We start from the raw sequence: 9,734 nt of genomic DNA on the forward strand, positions 1-9,734 counted from the left end.
GTAAAGTATTTGGGGGGAATCCCTGAATAAATTAGTAGACTAACCTAGATATTACAGAAACCTTATATGAGTAGTGGTATATACTACCATATAATTGGTTAGAAACCAATTATTAAAATTCTTAAACACCAGACAAGTAGACTTTGAAATTTTTCCTGTGGGCAGCAGAAAGCTTATAGATAATAGAAACATTTACATTATTAAATATGCTTGAGAGTAGCATAATTCTGTCTGAATTCTTATTTCTGATTTAACTTTTAAAAAATAATATGTACTTTGCAAATATGTGTGTTTCAGACAGTTTAAATACTTTTGTGTATTAGATTATTTTATTAATTGCCAATGGTAATAGAATTTCAAGTACTTTGATAATATTTTATAAATAATAGCACTGTCATAGTTATTTATCCTTTTATTTATCCTTTGTGTCTTGCCTAATGTGACCAATTCCTTTGGGAATGATTATATATGTCAGTGTGGCCTGTGTAATACATTAAGGCTTATCCTCATTGCAGTCATTTATTAGATGCTTAATTGTGGACATTGCTCCCACTAGGCAATGTACAAAGATTGCTACATGGGAGTTCTTTAAACATTGAGTCTAGGGAATCTAAGTGTTCTTAGCATCCTCAGTATAGCACACCACTTTTGTATTCACTGGGCTAAATTGTGCTAATAGTGTCAGCTAAATATACTAAATAGTCACAGTTATAAATAGGCTTCCAAACATAACAGATATTCGACCTGACAATGCCATGTAATAGCATGTATGTAAACCACATTAACTTAGACCGTGCAGGAAGCAGACAATGAAAAGAATTTGACTTACCATGAATAATGGAATGTTTTTGTTTTTTGTTTTTTGTTTTTTCACATCTGTTAGCCTGTCCTTCAGGCCCCTTTGCTCAGATGCTTTGAGGGTTCAATACAGAGTTTGAGTTAGAAGTTAAATTTCAGTTCTTAATCTTTTTCTTTGTTTATGGTATTCACAAACTAAATACTGAATCTCGACACACAGGTCTTATTTAGTTGTAAGTCTTTATATCAGGTAATTATAGCATTGGTCTAATTAGCTAGCAGGCTAAATTTGTCACAGTAGACGGAACTTGTCTAAAATTTATCAAAGAAGTAAAAGAGCATTCTGTGTAATTTTATTGATTTAGGAGACCCTTCTTATCAACTTCCCAAAAAGAATATTTAGTTTCTTAGTATTATTTTCCAGAAATACTTTTAGTACTGAACATTTATCTACCTACATATGACTGATTTGATCATCAAGAATACATATATATGTGCTTGTATAGTCCCTCTTTGAGATAGTAGGTCCATGAAAGTTCTTGAATTATGAAATTCAGCCAAAGAGGAAAAAAAAAAGCTCATGGGTGTTAAACACTTTTTGCACATATAATTGCAAAAAATAGACCTATGTTAAAGGTATACAACCAAAAACCTTCCACAAATTTTTAATATTTGCATTGCTTTACAGATTTCCTAAGATGATGTCATAATTTTGTTGTATATGTTATGCTACATTCTGACTTTCAAAAGTATATAATAATGCACAATATTTGTCATACTCAAATTGATAGACTTATTCACCAGACTGTTAAAATCATTTTATATACTATGTTTTAGAGCAGTATTAAGCTTTTCAGCTGCAAAATGTTATCCTCCTCAGAATAAAGAATTTCCAAAATCTTTTGCAGCTTCTCTGAAATAATAATGGCCCACCATGTCATAATTTTAGACTACAAAAGTACTTTGGAACAAAATATTTTAAAAATAGAATATGGTAACAGGAGAAAATTGCCTTTTGACATTATAGTTTATCTGATACAATTAAGGCTTTAAAATAGGATCCATTCATGTTTTCCAGATTCCTTTTCCATTTGTTGGAGCATGTCTGCTTTTTAATCTGATTGTGATAAAATTGTACATTCTTAAGAAAATTTTGATCATATAGGCAGATATAGGGAGAAAGCCTTCCAGCATCTTTTCTTCTTTTAGCTCTGAAAGGTCTCAGAGAAATCAAACAAGGATCTATTGTTGGAAGAAGTGAATAAAATCAGAGATCAAATAAAATTACAGTGAACAAAAGCTTCCATTTGAAAGTATAAAACATTAGTTGCTATTTTATAAGAGGAAAATAATGTTATTTCATTGATTTTAAATTTGCAAACTAAATTAAATTGACTTTGAGTAACTAATTTAGGTACTCTTTACTATCTCAAGAAGTATTAAATCTGAAATAAACCTAGAAATATTTACTTTAGAAGAAATAGCCAATGCTTATTGAAATAAAAGTTATGATCATTTATTATCATAGAAATTACTAAGAATCTGTACTGAGTTATGACACTGTTAAATGAAGAGTTATTAGAAAACATAACAGAGTATTAATATCTAATTATATAAAATTGATTTGTAATTAGCTCTACAGGAGTGCAAAAATAATACCTGCTGTATTAATGACAACCAGATTAAAGAGGAAAGCTTTTTTCTCCTTGCTCTAATTAGTCTGGTTTGCACATTCTTATTTATGAAATAAAAATATTATTTATTTTCCTCTAAATGTTTATGGCTCTCAAGCTACCTTTTCTACTTCATGAAAGGTTCAGTTGTGTTCTCCTTACTTTGCCTTAAAGTTATTAATGTAATCACACAAAGAGTATAGCAAATGAGAGAAAGAAAGAAAGAAAAAAAATATAGGCCCAACCCTAAGACAGTGTGTGAATTATTTGTAAATGTTGTCTGGTGCTCTCTTTCTTTATTCTTTCAATTGTGTACCTCAGTCTACTTCCGGTGTTTTGTATCTTCAGGGTGACTGGCTGTATCAGCACCCTCACCCCTACTGCACCCAGCCTACTCTCCTCAGCCCAGACCTGGGCTTTCGCTTCTCATGACTCCAGTGTTTCACCTAAACTCAGCTCTGTTGAATACCATTCCATTATCTCTTTCTAAATTTCCTATTGGCAACTCACTACTCTGATATGAAACTGCTAAATGCTATTCACTCAAGTATTATTTGGGAAGTATGTAGAGGAAAGTTCCTAACCCAAAGAGACTTGTTAAGATAAGCCTTGGCTTTAAATCTTCACAATACCCAAGATATTTTAAAATACATATTTGGATTTCATACCTTTCTTCCCTCCTAGACTATAATTTCTGAATGTAGACCATCTGTTTTACTCACCTTTGTATTCTCTCGAGGCTGGTCCAGTAACATTGCCATGTGCTTGGCCACTGTTGGCATTTTATAAATATGTGTTGAATAAATGAGTAGAAGAAAAACTCAGTATCTTATTAGTATCCCAATATTTCAGTAACCTGATATAAATGCCAATAAGGGTTTATTCAATTGTGAGGTAATTCATGGTGAAAAGGTACTTACTCTATTTGTCTTTATATGTGTGATATTTGTGATTTTGTATGTCACATTCCTTCTCTTTAAGGTATTAGTTTTATTCTTCTAACTAGTTTTTCCTCGCACAACCCATCTTAATACTCTTTTCCAGCTCGTCATCCTATACAGTATAATGTAGGACTGCTTCTAGAATGCTTGAAGAGTACTTGTAAGTTAAAGCATTACAACCACTGTATGTAAATAGTACATAGTGAAACACCCAGCAACATCCAAAATTCTTCTGTAAAATGGGCCTTCTAATAATCCTTAAGATGGTTACAAGTTTTAGTAAAAATGTGTAATAACCTGGGTAGTGCCGGGTTCCATGGTAAGCCCTAAATAAGTAGCTATGCTTGTATTTCATTCTGATTTTCAAGTGTAATGCACTTGTGAGTAGCAGCGAGGCAATTAAAAAGAATGGTTATCCATGTAACACCCAGTGCTCATACCCAGAAATGCCCTCCTCCATGCCCATTATCCCCTTCCCTACTCCCCCCCCATCACCATCTAGACAATAAACTATTTTAAAAAAAAGTATGGTTATCATACATGTAGGAAAGTTGTATGGGAGAACTTTGAGAAAAAAATAATCTGGTTTCACGATTTTTGTTCCCACCGCCTGTTCATTACTGTAAAATAACTGTTGTGGCGGTAGTTTAAATGTTTAGTGTCATGATATGTGTCTTTAGCTGGAGGTAAGAAGGTTAGAAAAGAAAATGAGTCACTTAATTATTCTTTCTCTCTCTTTCTTTTCTAAAGCAGCCAAACTGGGTAATAAAATAGCGTTTTGCAACTGGGACCAGTTCCTTCTCCTTTGCTATGTTAGGTGAGAGAGAGACTTAACAGACCAGAGGCTTTAGAGAAGAAAAAAATGCAGATTAAACGTGTGGCCCTCAGCTTTCTCCATCTACACACTCTCTTTGCAGTCTGGGTGGAAACAAGCACCGACTTGTTTAGATGCAGTTTAAGAATTAGAGTTAGTTTATTGGCTAATACCGTTAGTGTCACCACACCTCCATGTAGAACCTGAAGCCCCATGCCCGCTCCTGTAATGGGGATTGAAGGAGCCTAGACTGGGACTGATAAACATCCAACAGCATGAATAGCCCACAGCAGATCCTCAAGTCCCTCCTCCCTCCTCCCTCCTCTTTCCTTTCCCAAAGCCCTGCCCAAGCCTCTGTGCTATGTGAAAACGCTGGGAGAAATGCAACAACGTGCAACACTAAGAGAGGAAAATTTTAACTTAGAGTCATTGGCACAACTAGTGTGAAAGCTTTACTGGAAAAGATGAAAAGGTTCAAGTCTTGGCTATGTCCCACCAGCTTGTAATCTTGGGCCCTTAAAACTTTTTTGGAAATAATTTTTCTCCCATAGAAATATAGGTTTAATTATTTGTCACTTGCAGCTCTAACTATCTGCTGTCCCAGAATGAACTATCAAGTCTTCTTATCCTCAGGCTGATAGACCCAGAAATGTTATGATATTTTGCAAATACAAAAATTTGAAGTATGGAAAATTCAAGGACAAGAAAGCGTCTCTATTCTTTATTTAATTTCCAGACTTTCTTTCAGATTCTTAAAGAAAACTAATTCTCTGAGGAGAGATACATTTCAAAGAAATCTACAGTGTTTCTATGAAAGATTGATAAGTACATGTTTCAGTATATAAAACATTTGAACTTAGAAGGAACAGTGCTCATAGCAGATGCTTCTTTATTGAGAAATTTCACAGCTGTCATCTGTTGTGGCAATGATGATTGAATGAGTGGAATATTGTTTATTCCGCTAAGGAAATGATCCAGCCTTCAGTATATAAAGACTTCTTTCTTTTTTCTCACCTTTGTATCTGAAAGCAACGGAACACACCTATCTTTACTTGTACCAGCTGCTTGTTACCAGTGAGATGTGCTCTCCCTGAGATTCACACACCCCTTTATAAATCTGGCTTTCACCCTTTTCCCTCCGTTAAAACTGCTTATCCCCATCGCAATGACCATCTAACTGTCTTGACTATTTTTCACCTCTCTTCTCCTCAATCTCTGCACTATATGATGCTTTCTCTGCCCTCCTACTATGCATGCTTCTTTGAACCATCCTGCACCATCTTGAGTGTACCCTCCATTATTTGTCTTTTGATTAGCCTGCTTTCTTCTGTCTGCAACTAAATTGCACCCTCAGAAGATGGCTGTTTATATTAACTCTCCTTGATGTTTTCATTCACTCTCATAAATTGAGTTTAGTTAGCACCCCTAGGGCCGTGGCTCCCAAATCTCTAAATGTAGTGCTGACATCGTCCATATGTCTGTACCCAGCTGCTGTTGGGTATTTCTACCTGGAGGTACCACTGTGACCCCTCAAAGTCTCAAGTCCCAAGGCAAAACTCACTGTTCACCCATGGAGATTTATTTTTCTTTCTTTTTCTGTTAATAGATATCAGCTTTGAAATTATAAAGCAAAACTTTACTTTCTCATTCCCTTTTGCTTCTTGTTTGTTTTGTCTATAGAATTTCCTTCATGACTTTTTTTTCAAAGTCACTATGTTCTTTTTTCCCCACTGTAACCATCCAGCTTTTATTACCTTTATGTTAGCCTGAGCTATTGTCATACTCTTACAGTTGGCTCCACCTCATATCTTTCCTTATCCCAATCCATCTACATCTCCTCTAGGATAGAGTTATTAAATATTCACAGTGATTGTGTAATTTTTCTTCAAAGTACTTTCTATTACCTTCTGCATTGACCTACCTTGTAAGGCCTTACAGAGAAAAGCAGATCTACCTTACTTCCAGTTCTCACCCTTCAATAAATTAACTCAACCCTACAATTAACTTAACCCAGTTAATTGTAGTACAACTATACACCTCTCTCATGTTTTTCTTTCTTTATGAAACTCTTTTTTCCTTCCCATTATAATAGTTTATTAAAATAATTCCCTCTTTTCCTTCATTTTATCCCTTCCTCCTTTTCTTCCATTTTTCCTCCTTCTCTCTAGTTTTTAATTCACTTGCCTATCCTTTTATTTACTCATATGTACACATACTTGACAAAAATTTTGAGCATTTATTTCATTGTGTGCCTGGCAGAATTTTGGACGTAGAGAATAGAATGTTAGAATAAGACAAAGACCATATCTACCCAATTGTCTCTTACAGTTGAGACAAAGACATAGTCACCCCCCCGTGTGGTCAATACTGGGAAAATGCACTGCAGTAGAGTGCAGAGCTGTCCTTTAGAGCCTGCTCTGTTCCACTGTCTCTTCAAATGTCACCTTTTTCAGGAATCCGTTTCCAGTTACTTGGCCAGGATATAATTTTTTTTATGTTCACCAGAATAGAAACTTCATTAAGACAAGGAATAGTTTTCATTTAATTTTTATATTCTAAGCACGTTAAGAGGAAGTAATAGTGAAAACTTTATAAATATTAAGCAAATGAATAGATGATTGAACTAGTTCTATTTGTTTTTACTCCTAGTTCTTTGTTTTTACCTTGTCTTAGGGCACTTATATTACCGTACTTGATGCCACATTTATTTGTACATTGATTTTATCCTCCTTTTGTCTGTAAGCACCCAAAAGTCAGGGACTATATTTTACTTATTTTTCTAATCTTGTGATGACTATCCCAATGTACAATACTCTGAAGTGTTTATTGAAATGAATAAATTCCTTAATGCCCCTTACCCATTTAGCCTATCCCCCCTCCCACAACCCCTCCAGCAACCCTCAGTTTGCTTTAAGAGTCTCTTATGTTTTTATCCCCCTCCCTGTTTTTATATTATTTTTGCTCTTCCCTTCCCTTATGTTCATCTGTTTTGTATCTTAAAGTCAAAACTATCTTAATGAGATATGCCTGGGTGGCTCAGTCAGTTAAGCATCTGACTTCGGCTCAGGTCACGGTCTCGTGGTTTGTGAGTTCCGAGATGTGCATTGGACTCTCTGCTGTCAGTGCAGAGCCTGTTTTGATCCTGTGTCCCCTTTCTTTCTCCGCTCCTCCCTTACTATTCTCTCTCTCTCTCTCTCTCTCTCAAAAATAAACATTAAAAAAACAATCTTAATATATTTATCATTTAGATACAAATACTAGTCAAATAATCTTGCCATATATTGAGTGTGGTCCATTTTGCCATTTGATAACATATTTTACAGTGGCATGACTTAATGCCCTCACCCATTTATTTGTTTCTATAAAAATTATACGTGTTGAGTGAAATGGACCGTGTGTATACTCTACATCTTATTTTTTAAAAATATTTATGAAATCCAGCATAGCATCATATAAATTGAAAGGGCTAGGAAAAGAATTACTAATATTAATAAACGCAAATGACAATAAAGCTGCATCATTTTATTTAAACTTTTGTTGCATGAGTGAAGTTATTTATGAATTCCTGACATTTATTAAGAAACAGAAGAATTTAGCTCCATGATGCAATTGGATATTTGAAAAAGCTGCAGATGATACTAGTGCTATGTATGCGTCTGACACTGTTCTTGAGACAGATATTAATCCATTTAATATTTTACAACAACCATGGAAACGGCACTGTTACCACATTTATAGATGGAGAACCTGAAGCACCCAAGAGTTATGTGAATTGTCCAACATCAGAGAGCTAGTGAATTCAGTAATTCTGATTCCAAATTCTGTGCTCTGAAGACTGTTGCTGGTATGCTAGCTCTCCTAGATATGTATGTGCCTGTGACGTGAGAAAGAGGAATGCTGAAGGCATTTAGAAAATAAAGAGAAGAGAGACTAATCTCCAGTATGTTCCTAAATATGTTAAATGCAACTTACTCGACAGCTTCTTATGGCACCAATCCCATCATCCCCAAAATGACAACTAATAAAACTAAGACGAAGGCATAAAAAGAGGAAATTAAGAGAGAATGAAGTAATTATTTATAACCTGATACATACAATTTTAGAATTTATATGAACACAATGATAAAAAGCAGCCTGGTGTGATCTTCTTGGTACTAGAAAATATGGTTCCTTTTTGACTGTTTCCTTCTTTTCTCATATTTTGTTCTATTTGAAATACCCACTATTTAATATATTTGAGATGCATTATCTTAAAGAGTAGTTTAAAAGCTTTCTTCAGATAGAGTTATTATGTTATCTGAAGTCTGATATGCCTATTGTTTTTCTTGTAAAAATTCAAAAGCTGCCATTCAGGGTCCATCTGATGTCTATTTGAGCTGCCAGATCTCATCCTGAAGGAATACTTCATCATGCAGACATAAAAAAAATATGTTTATTGCATAAAGTTTCACATAAAGTTTCATTTTTAGAGCCTTGGACTATACCTTAAGAAACTCTATAGAGATCTTCAGAAGTTAAGAATTGTCATCCAGACATTTTATGAGACACTTTGTTTTAGACTCTGGTTAAATGAGTCTCTGGTGACTAAAGTAAGTGACCATTTGAAGAGGCTATGCCCCCACTAAATTAGGAGTCTTTAGAAGCATTGTTTCCTTTTATATCCTACAAGAAAGCAGTGTCAGTTTGCACATTAAAGACTATATTCTTCTAGGGGTGCCTGGGTGGCTCATTCGATTAAACATCTGACTTTGGCTCAGGTCATGATCCCACTGTTCTTGAGTTTGAGCCTCACGTCGGGCATTGTGCTGACAGCTCAGAGCCTGGAGCTTGCTTTGGATTCTGTGTCTGTCCTTCTCTCTATCCCTCCTCTACCCGTTCCTCTTTCTCTCAAAAATAAATAAACATTAAAACGATTTTAAAGAATATGTCCTTCCGGGAATCTAACTGGAAGAAATAAACATAAATCACAGACAATTTTGGGCACAAAGATAATTGCTACTGTCAAGTAATTTATAGCAACTACAGAGGTCCTCTATAGCAGCAAAGGCAGGCAGGTTTTGTTGATTCCCACTGTGGAGTATTATGTAGCCAGTAAAAGGCGCTATCATGTTAGTTGAGAGGCTGACAACACAAAATTCTACAGTCAATATGATCATGATTCTGAAAAGTTGTGCATAGGAAAAAATAGAGGAAGTCATGTATGGATACCTTGTATATTTAAAATTTTTTAAACAGTTTTGAGTGAGAAATTATTGCTTTGTAATAAAAAAATGGATTTGCTTCAAAATGTTATAGCAAGTTCTCCCATCTTACTCTTTAGTAGTTTATAGGCTTGATAGACAGAGACAGAGAAAGATAAATAGATACTAATATTCTAATAAATATTCTGATTTATTTAATGGTGGAACTACTTATAACAGCAATGCAGAAGAAAATATGTTTTCCTTTCTGGGTTCTTGTCCTTGTTTTTTTTGTTTTTTTTTTTTTTTGAGATTTTTATAATAATTA

Source organism: Hyaena hyaena, unplaced genomic scaffold (genome assembly GCF_003009895.1).
Source record: "Hyaena hyaena isolate Hyena2069 unplaced genomic scaffold, ASM300989v1 scaffold_271, whole genome shotgun sequence".
NCBI lineage: Eukaryota > Metazoa > Chordata > Mammalia > Carnivora > Hyaenidae > Hyaena > Hyaena hyaena.